The sequence below is a fragment of the Mercenaria mercenaria genome, chromosome 15 (genome assembly GCF_021730395.1).
Source record: "Mercenaria mercenaria strain notata chromosome 15, MADL_Memer_1, whole genome shotgun sequence".
Taxonomy (NCBI): domain Eukaryota; kingdom Metazoa; phylum Mollusca; class Bivalvia; order Venerida; family Veneridae; genus Mercenaria; species Mercenaria mercenaria.
Window position 1 is genome coordinate 20,090,092 of NC_069375.1, and position 14,953 is coordinate 20,105,044.

General features: G+C 34.5%; 1 long non-coding RNA gene across 1 annotated transcript; it reads right to left on the reverse strand.

The window, feature by feature from the left end:
- Positions 1 to 5,271: 5,271 nt before the first annotated feature.
- LOC128548950 (uncharacterized) lies at positions 5,272 to 13,140 on the reverse strand. Its single transcript, XR_008367371.1, has 3 exons — positions 13,012 to 13,140; positions 10,570 to 10,651; positions 5,272 to 10,249 (listed from the first exon to the last, which is right to left on the reverse strand). It is a non-coding gene; the product is annotated as an uncharacterized LOC128548950 (long non-coding RNA).
- Between the last annotated feature and the right edge of the window lie 1,813 nt (positions 13,141 to 14,953).

Consider the following 14,953-nt stretch of genomic DNA (forward strand, 5'->3'; position numbering starts at 1 on the left):
TTTCAACTCGTTAAAATACGACAGAATAAGAATAACTTGTCTGCTGATGATTGTTCGTAAAAAACTTTATTTTGTCGAATGACATCAGCAGTTCCGGGAATTATGGGATAGATAGGACAACCGGTGAAGGTATAGAACATATTCCCAAATTGAACGGTATATAGGTTTACTTTGACATATATACACATACACATTATCTATAGACGGAAAAACCTTTGGTTTTCCCGTATAAATTAATTAACCTTTTTCTAGATCAGTAGGTCAGTGGAACATGATGTTGCCCGATGTCGCACACACAGCAGCCACAGATGGCTCCTTCAAAGCTTAAAAATTGTCCACATCTAAGTCCTACATCCTTCCCCCACCCAACTTTCGGCGGCTCTGTCAGAGAAACAGTTGTTTAAGAAATGATATGTAAGAGTTAAAAAGACAGTATGCTACAGCTAAAATAGGACAGAAGCGATGCAACTACATATTGACCACCGCCAGCCTCTCTGGACTATATTTGACATAGGGAGTACCTAAATTGGACGGTCCTTAGGAAGTAGAAGTTAGAAAAGTACTGAGTGTGAGACTGGGGGTTTAATTAAGTTAGATTTCTGGTTGGGATAAAATGGGATTGATTGACTGCAATTTAAATCTTATATAGACAAAATAGATGTCTGGATTTTAACACAAGGAAACTTTTATGTTCTGCACTTTTACAATGTCATTTTGATTATTGGTCCCTTGATTATTCTTGTTCGTCCTGGTATGAAGGTCTGAATAAACGTTTAAAACACAAATTAAAGGTAATGCAAAACAAAATTATTAGATTCATAAAGGGTTATTCTCCTAGGGATTCTGTTACTTGGCAAGATTATGTGCATCTAAATATGTTAAATGTAGAAAATAGAGTGAAGCAACTACGACTCAATCATATGCATAGAGTGTTTTATGGCACTTGTCTATCATACCTGAGTGATAATTTTGTTAAAAGTTCCAGATCCACTCAGAAGGATTTTATGTTACCTAGTATTAATAATAACACTAGCAAACAGACATTTTGTTATACTGGATGTAAGGAATGGAATTTTCTTCCTGAAAACATAAAAAATGTTAAGAATATTAAAACTTTCAAATGGTTAGTTAAGAAATTTCTTTTGGATAAGCAAACTTCAGAAAGTAAAAGTGATTTTGTATATTACTGATTCTATATGTGAAAAGTGTATCTGTGATAAATAAGTTAAACACAAATGTGATAAGTTGATAACAAAAAAAAACGTATTAATTGTGATAAATTTTATGTAATATGTTATGCATACTTTTAGTAATCCCCTGTTGAAAATAAGCTTTTAGCTTAATGGGTTATCCATAGTTCTCCAGCTTTCTCTAAAGGATAACACCTGGCTTAGAATTTTCTGTTTTATTAAAACTGTATGCATCTTACCCAAGTCTTTAATATAGATTTTTTTCCGTAACTGTGTAAAGAAATTGTTTTTTTATATATGCTGTGATATTATATTTATTGCCTTGTGTTGTGTTTTATGCTATTGATCTTAAATGTCAATAAATAAATAAATAAATAAATATCTGGGCCAACATCGAACTCGCATATCTGTAGACTGTTCAACAAATGATTTAACATGCAGACCTTTTTATTCGTTACAAAGTCAATAAATGCACATCATAATTTAGATTTGTAAAATAATACATTCTGGGTAATAATATATATTAACAATAATAGTATATATTAACAAAAATATGCAGTCTGTTGTATTTTGGTTGTCTCTAAAACAAAATTGGGAATATCTTCTGTTGTAATCTTTTAGAAATCGTAAGAGACTTCAATCATATCGGAGGTTCCTAGAGAATGGTACCAAAGATTGCGTTTTATTTTTTATACTTAAGTTTGATACAATACTGTGGGGTTGATGAGTTCTTTATGTCATACAAATTACAACCATTCTGTACTAAGCCTTTGATTTTCAGCACTTAAAATGCACACCCTCAGCGTGTTGCACTTTCCATTACCTCTCATGAACAGAATCAATCAAACAGAGTTTTCAATTATCTTGCTTGGTTGCATTCTATGCTTCCAAAAGATCTTCTTGCAGATTTTATGAACTATCACAACAGCAGTCTTTAAGTGCCATGTGGCGAATGTAAAAGGTCTCCCTTCACTTGGATTCAGTGTTGTTATATTTTCTGGTTGTCTGGGATCATGGAATCCATTCAATACCTGTGTAATAGAGTTCCACTTAAGCCGGTGCTAGGGGGCATGAGAGGTGTTGCACTTTCAGTTACGTCTCATGGACAGACTCAATCAAACTGAGTCTGATATTATTCTTTTTGGCTGGATTCTGTGCTTGCAAAGGATCTTTTTACAGAATTTATTTACTCAATAAAAAGCTCAAATAACAAGAGCTGTCCATAAGACAGCGTGCTCCACTATTTGGCGATTTGACAATCAAATGAATTTATGTTTTAATAAGAGACCTCTACTTTAAAAGGAAGATATACCAAGATATAAAAAGACCGTACTACTCAGAGGGCTTAAAGGTCAAGTATGGAAGGAGTACTGACATTCTTTATTTTGATGGAATTAAATTATATCAGAAAAACAAAACAGTCAAGAAACTACATGCACAAAGTATAAAGACTTTGCTGAACTCAAATTATATTTCTATTTTTTATTTATTTTTATTTTATTTATTCATGTTATTTATTATTATAGCAGATGATGATAATAAAGATACAGTCTTATTTTAGTTTCACATCATTATCTTATATATTGTACTATTGAAGTTATATCCAGAAAGCGAAGACTGCAAAAAATCTGTAAGTATGAAAGGGGCATAATTCTGTCAAAAATACATTTAGAGTTATGGGGATTGTAGCCACACATGCTGATGAAGATTATAAAGAAGTACTTTTAATTTCAGGTCATTTTCTTTTAAAGTACTAAAGATATTTCTATAAATGAAGCTTTCGAAAAAATTTAACATGATAATAATTCCAAGTACAAAATGTATAACACCTTGGTGACCTTGAACTTGGGTATAATGGCCCAGCCCCTACACATACTTTGTTTTTATGCTGGACATTGTTTATGTGAACTTACAGTAAGATATAAGCAATAGTAACAAAGATATGAAAGAAAAACAAAGGTTGCCGAAAAACTTTAACCTTAAAAATAACCTAAGTATAACACCTTGGTGACCTTGACCTTAAGTATAATGGACCCAGCCCCTGCTTATTCTTTGTTTTTATGCCGGAATATGATTATGTGAAGTTTTAGTAAGATATAAGCAACAGTAACAAAGAAATAACAGAAAAACAAAGGTTGCCGAAAAACTTTAACTTTAAAAATAACCCAAGTATACCGTAACACCTTGGTGACCTTGACCTTGGGTATTATGAGCCTAGCCACTGCACATACTTTGATTGCATGCTGAACAATGTTAATGTGAAGTTACAGTAACATAATAAGCAATAGTAACAATGAAAAACAAAGGCTGCCGAAAAAACTTTATCATGGCAAGTAGAATAGAACTCCTATTCTCTGAATAGTGGAGCTAAAAATGTACGACGGGCAATGTGTGATCACAATAACTTACCCCAAGCAATTCCTGCACATACGACAGGCAATGTGTGATCACAATAGCTCACCCCTAGCATTTCCTGCACAGACCAGCTTAAATGAACTATGAAGACAATAACAGTTTATCTGTTTACTTTTCAAAGACATTGTTACATAGGAACATGTATCAAGATGAAAATTAAAATTTCAATTTCAAAAGCAGCAACTGGTATTTTGTGCATTTTATTCGACCTCAGTTACCTGGCGGAGCGAAGTTAATCTGAGTGAGTCTCACTTAAGCAAATAATGGTAATCTCAAAAAAATGAGCAAAATAGGTAGTGCGATATAATTGTTTAATTCAATAATCTTTCGGTAACGGACAAATAAAATTCAACACTACATTGATTACAATGTAAGGTAGATGGCCAAGGAATAAGAAATCAGGCACAATAATGCAGTGGACCATCGCAAAACCCGGCCCTGCCTGGTCAACTGAAACGCATAATATAAACCAATAAAAAGTATACGTATATATTCTATATATAAATTATAGCCAAATTCCTTTTGCATGTATTTTAATAGCATGACTGAAGTTATTTGAGTATTCTAAGTATAATCTCAACTGAATGCGTGTTTTATAGGAAAAAAATAGCTTATCACTTCATGTTTTCTTTTTATTGCAATAACTAATTATTAATAAGACTTTCTAAATTTCGAAATATCCGACAGAAATCTAGAGACAAGCAGCTTTAACATCTAGCCTGCTTAATTTCTAAAATGTACTGGTCCATCATTCAATTCTTGCAATACCATTTATTATTCAAAGGGATGTTCACTGAAAATTTACAAATTCAAGCCTGCATGGATCTTGATCTGCACTGATCTCAAGGCAGAATCACTGGCTGCCAGCAGGCTGAATGAAGGTCAAGAGGTTTTTACTAGCTGAAAATGTTTTGAACAGTGTACATTAAATGATTTCTTATATAGAAATGCTGGTGACTCTGGGAAAAATATAGAAACATTTTTAAAACCAAACAGGTATATATTTCAATCTTTTCATTCAAAGTAAAATTTACAACCAAATAAAAGTGTGAAGACAAGAATCATTGTTTGCAATATATATACTGAAATATTGTCAGATCATTTACTTTTTGTGGGGTTTAACTTAATTTGCAATCAAAAGAATTATTAATAATGTACAGTGATAAAGTGGATGTTGCAAGCATCAAAACGTAAAAAATGATTGGGTACTGTTACTGATGATAAACCCAAACAGAAAATGAGGTTTTTTACCTGTAACTTTTTTATTTCTGCAAATTGTAATCAATGGTCGGTATCAAAATAAAGCTTAACATTTGCTGAAAACTTTACATAACTCAAATTTATATTTACTAAGCAAACTTACATGACGTGAGGCCCTGAAAGGGATTGGTAAAATGGGGACTGTATGAACCTTGACTGATGATAAATTCAACCGCTTTGTCATTTACAAATTTTCTTCATAGTATTATATTGAAACTTTCCCCAAAATGCTGCAACAGTCATTCCTGATCAAGTACTAGTAATGAAAGCTGACCCAATGTCAGACCTTCATGTGTCGACATTGAGCATGCACAAAAAATACACTCTTCCCCAGTAAGTTTGATAAATATTTTTTATACAGATGAATGCAAGTCATTTATTTATACATGTACAGAATTTACACCAGTTGGTGTTGTAGGTGCTTGTGCTTGCTATTTGATGGTGTGTTCATTTTTATAAATAACCAATTGCAGTCAAATATATCCAAGGTGGTCGACTTTTTCATCTGTCCGGGTTTATCATCAGTACCAGTGTTCCCCACTGTTAGTTACTAAAATGCCTCCAAAACTCAAATACACAAGTTAAATTTTTCTGTTTGGAGCTGTCTTCGATATATCATAAGTGTTTTAAAAGTTGTCTTGATTTCAGAGTAAAATGTAAATTTACTGTCAATACACTATCTGCTTTAACCCTTACCCTGCTAAATTTCTATAATGAACTTGTCCATCTTCCAATTTTGACAGTACAATAATAATAATATTATTATTATTAACTGTTAAAATGGATGCTTACCCAAGATACAGAATGAATAGCAAACAGTGCAGATCATGATCAGACTGCACGGATGTCCAGGCTGATAATGATCTACACTGGTCACAAAAGGCAGAACCAATCATGTCAAGCATGTTTAGGGTTAAAGAGAAAACTAAACCGCCACAAAAGTAATAATTTCAGTTATTCATTAAAGTTAAACAGTTTTACAGAGAAATGAGTATTGTAAAAACAACTTGAAACAGAAAATACCATCCGGAATAGGAAATAAAACTTGAAACAGTAAATCCAAGCAGGAAGTGCAAACTGAAACAAGAAAGCTTTCTAGCAAAACAAAGATGACTAAAAGAAACCCATACTAATTTGATAATGCACTTTGGATATGTGGTCATACTGTGTGACAGCTAAAATACTAAATGTTTAAGCATCAAATGGGGCATCATTAACTGTATAAATTATTGTTTAAAGGAACAAGGGTTGAGAAAACACAACGCTAAATATGTATGACTATCTTTGCAATATATCTAAATGTATGTGCATGATCCAAAGTTGTTCCCAAAATACAGATTGTATCTAATGTTTTTTTATGACTCTTTGACTATTTCTTGAAAATGTTGAAAGTTATAAATGTAGTGTAAGCTCTGGCACATCAAAATAAAACGAGATGTGTGTCTTATAATAGGGTGACTATACGATACAGGTCCCCCCCCCCCCACCCCAACTCCTGTCACTGTACATGGTTTTATGACTAAGGGTTAAATATTTATTAAGATGTTTGCAACAAAAACCTTTAGGAACTTTATGTGTATTTTTCACTTGGTGAAGGACCATAACTCGGGCCTAGCTGAGTAAAATCACAAAGAGAACACCCGGAGCAAAATTTCATAGCCTATTAAACAAGGCAGTCTGAAAGAAAGCTAAATCCCCCGCCACTGCTATGGATAGTGAAAGGGTAAAACCTTTGATTTTAGCTGTGACCTTGACCTTGAACTGACATGGCTGACTCATGAATTCTGCACAACGTCTTGATGAGGTGATCATTTGACCAAAGTTTCATGAAAATCCTTCAAGGGGTTTAGGAGATACAGAGCTGAAACCTTTGACCTTCAGTTGTGACCTTGACCTTGAGTTGACATGGCTGACTCATGAGTTCTTGATGAGGTGATCATTTGACCAAAGTTTGATGAAAATCCTTCAAGGGGTTAAGGAGATACAGAGTGGACACCAAATGGAAGGCTCAAACCTTCGACCCTAAGTTGTGACCTTGACCTTGAGCTGGCATGGTTGACTCATAATTTCTGCACATCGTCTTGATGAGGTAATCATTTGACCCAGGTTTTATAAAATTCCTTCAAGGGGTTTAGGAGATATAGAGTGGACACGAAATGGAAGGCTCAAACCTTTGACCTTCAGTTGTGACCTTGACCTTGAGCTGACATGGCTGACTCATAAGTTCTGCACATCGCCTTGATGAGGTGATCGTTTGACCCAAGTTTGATGAAAATCCTTCAAGGGGTTTAGGAGATATAGAGCGGACACAAAATGGAAGGTTCAAACCTTTGACCCTAAGTTGTGACCTTGACCTTGAGCCGGCATGACTGACTCATGGATTCTGCACATCGTCTTGATGAGGTGATCATTTGACCCAAGTTTTATAAAATTCCTTCAAGGGGTTTAAGAGATATAGAGCGGACACAAAATGGAAGGCTCAAACCTTTGACCTTGAGTTGTGACCTTGACCTTGAGCCGGCATGGCTGACTCATGGGTTCTGCACATCGTCTTGATGAGGTGATCATTTGACCCAAGTTTTATAAAATTCCTTCAAGGGGTTTAGGAGATATAGAGCGGACACAAAATGGCAGGCTCAAACCTTTGACCTTGAGTTATGACCTTGACCTTGAACCGACAAGGCTGACTCATGGGTTCTGCACATCGTCTTGATGAGGTGATCATTTGACCCAAGTTTCATGAAAATCCTTCAAGGGGTTTAGGAGATATGGACCGGACACGAATTTGTTACGGACGGAAGGACGGAAGGACGGACGCAGACCATTCCTATAATCCCTCCGCCACGGCGGGGGATTAACAGTCCTCTAATGCTTAATGACTCTAGGTCAAATAAATTTTGACAAACATGCTGCATAATTTCTATTTTTTTTTTTACTAAGTCAAGGGCCATAACTCTGGCCTTGCACTGTGAAAAAAAAACACACACACACAAAATCTCATGTGCACAAATTTACATGATAGATAATATTCCTACATGATTTCATGATTTTAGGTGAATTTTTAAGATATATGCAACACAAACACTTAATGTGTAGTTTTCATTCAGTCAAGGGCCATAATTCAAGTCTGACTGTATGAGATCCAAATTAAAACCCCTGGTCCCATCTCATGCTTAATAACAATCCTGTGAGTTCTGATGACTGGGTCAAATACTTTTAGAGATATGAATGACACAAATTTGGACAGACGGACAAGGTGACGACTACGCCCCCACCCCTTCGGGCAGCATTAAAACCTTATGGTAAAATCAGCACATTTTTGGAGTGCTGTCCAGTAAAGATTCCTACTGTATTTAATACAAATGCTGCCCATAAGACAGCAAACTTGACATTTCTCAGTGCTTGACTCTGAATTAGTGCTATGCCAGTAAAAACTTTATAGAACTTTAACCAAAAAATTCAAAGTTAAAAAAGGGGCATTACTCTGTAAAAATTCAAATCAGAGTTATGGGGATTGTTTCTCCTGTTGTAGACTTTGATAGTATGTAACAATTTTAAGTTTCAAGTCAAAGGTTTTGATAGTAACAGAGATATTTGACTTTATCAAGTAATTCTAAGTTAAAAAGGGGCATAACTCTGTGAAAATCGAACAGAAATATGGGACTGTTTCTCCTGGTGTAGACTTTGATTGTAAATAACTGTTTTAAGTTTCAAATCAAAAGCTTTGATAGTAACAGAGATATTTGACTTTATCAAAAACTTTAACCAAATAATAAGTCAAAGCTTTGTTAGTAACAGATATTTGACTTTATCATAAACTTTAACCGAAAAATTTTAAGTTAAAAAGGGGCATAACTCTGTAAAATTCAAATTAGAGTTATGAGGATTGATTCTCCTGGTGTAGACTTTGATAGCAAATCAATATTTTAAGTTTCAAGTCAATAGCTTTGATAGTAACGGAGATATTTTACTTTATCAAAAGCTATAACCTGTTTGAACTACGACGCCAATGCTGGGGTGAGACTGCAATAGCTCTCTTTTGCTTCGAAAATTCAAGCTAAAAATGAGTGTTAACAGTCTACCTTTTAATAATAATTTCAATAAATCATTTAACTCAATATGTTGATTTTCCAATCAATGTTTTGACTTCTGTATGTTTTCGGTACAATGAAATAAATATTGCATTTCTAAGAGGTTGATATGAAAAATGTTCACCTTGAGATATATGAATACCAACTGAGGCATCTTAACCTTTAGCCTGCTGGCTGCAAGTGATTCTGCCCTTGCGACCAGTGCAGACCAAGATCAGCCTGCACATCCTTGCAGTCTGTAAATTTTCAGTGAACACCCCTTCAAATGATAAATGATACAGCCCAAATTGGAATGATGAACCAGTCCATTATAGAAATTTAGGAAGCTAAAGGTTAAAAAACTACCTAGTGTCTGTACATCAAGATACCCTTAATTCACAACTTTAACAGTATGTTGAATAATCAGTCTATTTGATTTTGCTCCTAAGAAGCATATACTGGTGAAACTGCTTTAAAATGTCAGTTGAACAGTTGCATATCTGCCTTTTGGTAAAAAGAAATTATTTTAGCAAGTGGCCCTACACAAAGACACCAAGTTCTTTTGATGTGTCTTCCTATGCTTACACAGTTTTATCAGCTGACAAACTTCAAAACTATTTGCTTATTTTATTACACATATAATGTCACTTTTATAATCTGGAGAATATATTAAGTTTGCTGTCCATGATGAATTATATGCAACAAACATCAACTTTCCAGAGTGCTCCTATGTACAAAAATTTGCTTTGACATTAATTTTCTGTATCTGTTCATAATTTGAACCGTGCCATGAGAAAACCAACATAGTGGGTATGCGACCAGCATGGATCCAGACCAGCCTGCGCATCCGCGCAGTCTGGTCAGGCTCCATGCTGTTCGCTTTTAAAGCCTATTGGAATTGGAGAAACTGTTAGCAAACAGCATGGATCCTGACCAGACTGCGCAGATGCGCAGGCTGGTCTGGATCCATGCTGGTCGCATACCCACTATGTTGGTTTTACCATGGCATGGCTCATTTGTTAAAATGTTTCCCAGATAATGAGAAATTCCCTATAAACTCTAGAACATCTCTGCTGAAATTGTGAAAGACTCCAGTCCAAAGTCAGGTGAATTAGGAATACCAAACGCCATGTTTGATTTAAAAGTTGCATAGTCCTTTAATATCCATGGTACAGGTGTTGGTTTTCAGAAAGACTTCCTGGTCATGTAAGAAACTTAACGAAGGTTCTTGATCAAATCCTAAAGGAGGGACTTTACTGGCTCCTACGGCAAACACTTATATATCTTCCAGTATGATCCAACTTCCACATTCCTCTGAAATGGTAAATAACAAAAATGTTACACTAGTGCAGACTTTCTATTATATTATGTTCAACTTTATATTTTTATTATATTATATATTGATCATTACTGTTTGATTGTTTTAAACTGTCAAATGTGCATAGTTACATGATAGATTTAGCTATAATTAAGGAAAACAAGAGCTCCACCAAGTAGGGCAATATACACCCAAAGGGTTACATCAGAGGATGGGAGCAAAATTTAAAGAACTTGACTGTTGGAGCCCAAAGGACAGGAACAACAAATGGAAGAAATTTTAAGAAAAAATCGGAGTCCACAAAAAAAATCCTTACCAGGTACAGGTATGTTAAAATACACCAAAAAATTGGAGGTACCATCCATCTTGTATCACAGAAAAGTGGTCTTGGTTTTTCCCTACAACCAATAATAAAAAGTTTCAAAATAAGCTATTTATAGTAAAATAAAAGGGAAGTGATTATAAAAAATTAATGTAAGTGAACAAACTAGAGCTGTCACAGGAGACAGCGCACTTGACTATTTCGATGCTGGGTAGTAAAACTGGGCACATCTGACCAACTGAAGCTGTCACTGGAGTGTTTAATGACTCCAACGTGGATGTAATATTGGATAATAGCTTGAGTTTGTGTCAAAAGTATTAAGTATTAGAGAGATAAGAATCAAGTGTATCAAAAAAGTAAATATTAAGTATAATTTTTAGCAAAAAGGGGGGCATAATTCATGAAATATTGATGCAACAGTGATGAATCTTGTGTCATGTTGAATCAAATCCATTTTGTAGTAACTTCAGATATAGAGAAACTGCATCAAAATTAACCTTTTATTTATTCTAATTATTTTCTATATATCTAATTAATTCTAAGTAAAATGGGTTAAATTCATGAAATAATGGTGCAAGAGTTATGGCCCTTGTGTCATATGATGTGAGTGAAAATGTTGACCAACTATTTTAAGTCTGAATCAAATCCATTCACTAATAACTGAGTTGGAGTGAAAGAGCATCAAAACTTTAACCTGAAATTCTTAGTAAAAAGGGGGGGGGGGTAATTCATGAAATATTGGTGCCAGAGTTATGACTCTTGTGCCATATGATGTGGGTAATGATGTTGAACAACTATTTTAAGTTTGAATCAAATCCATTTAGTAAAAACTGAGATAGAGTGAAAGTGCACCAAAACTTTAACCTGAAATTCTAAGTAAAAAGGGGGGATAATTCATGAATTATTGGTGCCAGAGTTATGGACCTTTTGCCATATGATGTGGGTGATGATGAGGAACAACTGTTTTAAGTTTGAATCAAATCCATTTAGTAAAAACTGAGATAGAGTGAAAGTGCACCAAAACTTTAACCTGAAATTCTAAGTAAAAAAGGGGGGATAATTCATGAATTATTGGTGCCAGAGTTATGGACCTTTTGCCATATGATGTGGGTGATGATGAGGAACAACTGTTTTAAGTCTGTAGTAAATCCATCAAGTAATAACAAAGATAAAGAGAAAGTGCATAAAAACTTTAACCGAAGTGCGAATGTGGAGGGACGCCGACGCCAGGTCGAGTAGGATAGCTCTCCATACTTTGTATAGTAGAGCTAAAAAGGGATCTGCCAAATAAAAGCAAGAGCACTGCAATGCAGAGCAATATACACAAAGCAAAGTCATATATGACCTTTAACCCCTAAGTGTGACCTTGACCTTGAAGCAAGTCATCCGAAACATGCGCTCTGCAGGTCGTCTCAGTGTGGTGAACATTTGTGCCAAGTTTCTTTGAAATCCTTTAAGCAGTTCAAGAGTTACAGAGTGTACACGAAACAAAGTGATATGACCTTTAACTCCTAAGTGTGACCTTGACCAGGGTTCATACGTGTCAGGGAAAAAAATTTTTTTTCAAGGTCTGGGAATTATCAGGGAATTTTACAAAATGTCAGGGAAATTTTGAAATGTCAGGGAATTTTTTGATCTGGTTAGGCAACAATTTGTAATGTTCAGAAAAACAGTTCGATTTGGCTAATATGTTCAGGTTTCCAAAAGTAATTGCTTTATTGTCTATTGGTCATAACATAAAAATATTTGTTTGTTTGAAACAGTGTATTTGATTACTTTTTAATGCATGATAATTCATGTCATTTTGCTTGCCAGTGTGTTTTGTATAATCACCAGCTCCATATCCAGTTGATTTGGAATAAACAAACAAAATATTAAACAATGTAAATGTTTGTCAAAAAAGGAGGTAAGGGTTGGCTGTAGGGGTGGTGGAGGCCAACGTTCTATTTTTCATTTAAAATTGAACCACTAAATGTGCACATTTTAAGATAACAAAAGTCATACTAGGTGACTTGGTTTGTATCGTACCAAACCAAAAAGTCAGGAAAAAATGCTTTCATGTCAGGGAAAAGTCAGGGAATTTTGTCTGAAAGAATGTGTATGAACCATGTTGACCTTAAAGTGAGACATCCAAAACATGTGCTCTGCATGTCGTCCTGGTGTGGTGAACATTTGTGTCAAGTTTCTTTGAAATCCTTCAAGGGGTTCAAGAATTACAGAGCAGACGCAAAATTGCTAACAGACGGACTGACAGATGGACACCAGGGGTATAAAATAATATGTCCCTTCCAGCCTTTAAAAAGCACACTTGGTAGAACGAGTTAATCATTACTATTTTCTAGTGTTTTGAATATGTTGAAGCTTTTAACTGCCTTAATCTTGCAGTAATTAGATGAATAAATTGTCATTGCTCAATACTCGGTAAATCAATCTTACTCCAACAAGGTGTCCATTTCCTTTGTTATGCTTGAATACACCCAACAGCCCTGTCATCATTATTAATTGTCTATCATCAACATCATCGCAATCATCATCATCATCACCATGCATTACAGAGATAGAAAACACACTGTGGAGAATCAAGTTACATGGACAATGTTAATAATTTTCAACAAGTATACACCTAATACAAAGATTTCATCTAGAACACATTTACCATAAATCAGTAGTATATTCTTACTGAATGGCATGCCACCCAAAAGTTAAAACTACTGCCGGAGGTACGAAGGAGGAAAGAGTATGGAGTGTATCTCAGGATTAGGGCTCTTTTAAAGTTCAAAAGTGCTTTTATATTAAAAGCAGATAAGGCAGCTGTCTAAATAGAGAATATATGTGTGATTAGAACTATTTTCATTGTTGCACATGAACTTATATTATGCTAGCCATAAAGGGAGGTAATAAAAAAAGAATGCTTTCAATAATACATACTGCTATAATACTGAAATAGAGAAACCCCGTTACAAATATGATGAAACAGTTTTTGAAAAGGATTCCTTAAGAAATTTAACATATTTTAGGTTCATATGATTTCCTAAACCTACAACAGAAGTATAAATAAATCATAACATGGTATAGCCTTAAAATGCAGTTTAAACAGGGATAGAGATACTGCTTTCATGTTCTTAGTCTTTTAAATACTTTGTCTGGTTAACTGTCTCCACACCGTTAGTTGTAATTGCACAAAACAGACATTTCGAGTATGTTCAATTAATATACTTACATTACAAAATTTTTCAAATGAATATTTTTCTGTCTATCTGTATGTATATATTTTAATACAAATGGAAATCATTTTTTTAATCTTTAGCCTGCTGGCAGCAAGTGATTCTGCATTTGCGACCAGTTCGCTTTTCAGTCAGTAAGTTTTTAGTGAACACCCCTTTGATAAACAAGTGGTACTGCCCAAGTTGAATGATGGACCAATCCATTTTAGAAATTTAGCCGGGTTAAGATTGTAGAAATGAATGCTTAAAGATTCATGTACGACTAACCCAAATACTCGCTGGTTTGAGACAGTTAACTAACAGTATTAAAACTCTCTTTACTTGTGAGCATTAAATATGAAAGTGTCTAATTAAGATACCAAAACTGAACACACTCAAAAAGTCCATTTTGTGCCATTTCAGTAGGAAAGCATGCTCCTCTTGTCAACTCCAACTTTGAACAACTTACTCTCTTAGGAATTTCTAAAGTTAGTTTTACAAGCATTGTAAAGGTTTCACAATGATGGCCACTCGTACCAGATGGTTTGCCAGTGACTAACAAATTTAATCACCTTCATGTATTAGTGCTAAGGGGTATTGTACGGTAAAATCTATTTTAATCCCAGGGAGTTCTGTTTTGTTCTGTAAAGTGTAGCCAATAAAAGTATTGAAAGCAAAATCTAATTTACAAGACAACTATCTGATATGTTTTACCTACATTGTCACAATTACGATTTCTAAAAATATATGGACTTGTGAAATGAAATGGGAAAATGACAACTTTCCAACAAGAAATCGTAAATAACATTAAATCGAAGACTGAATTTCAAGTGTGTTAACACTGGTTATTATTGACAAACTTGCTTGAAATTGTTGCATGTTAGCTGAATGCTGTGAATGTCATTCTTAAATATTATGTATTAAATAGGTGTACCTTGTATATGTAATTAAAGTATTTTATCTATGAATATCAACTTTAAAATTAAGTATCTATACTGCCAATTCAAAAGCATTCTTGGGTAATTTATCTATATTCATCGATATTTTAAGTGTTTGGAAGTTTGTTTTGGGTTTAACGCCGTTTTTCAACAGTATTTCAGTCATGTAACGGCAGGTAGTCAACCTAACCAGTGTTTCTGGATTCTGTGCCAGTACAAACCTGTTCTCCGCAAGTA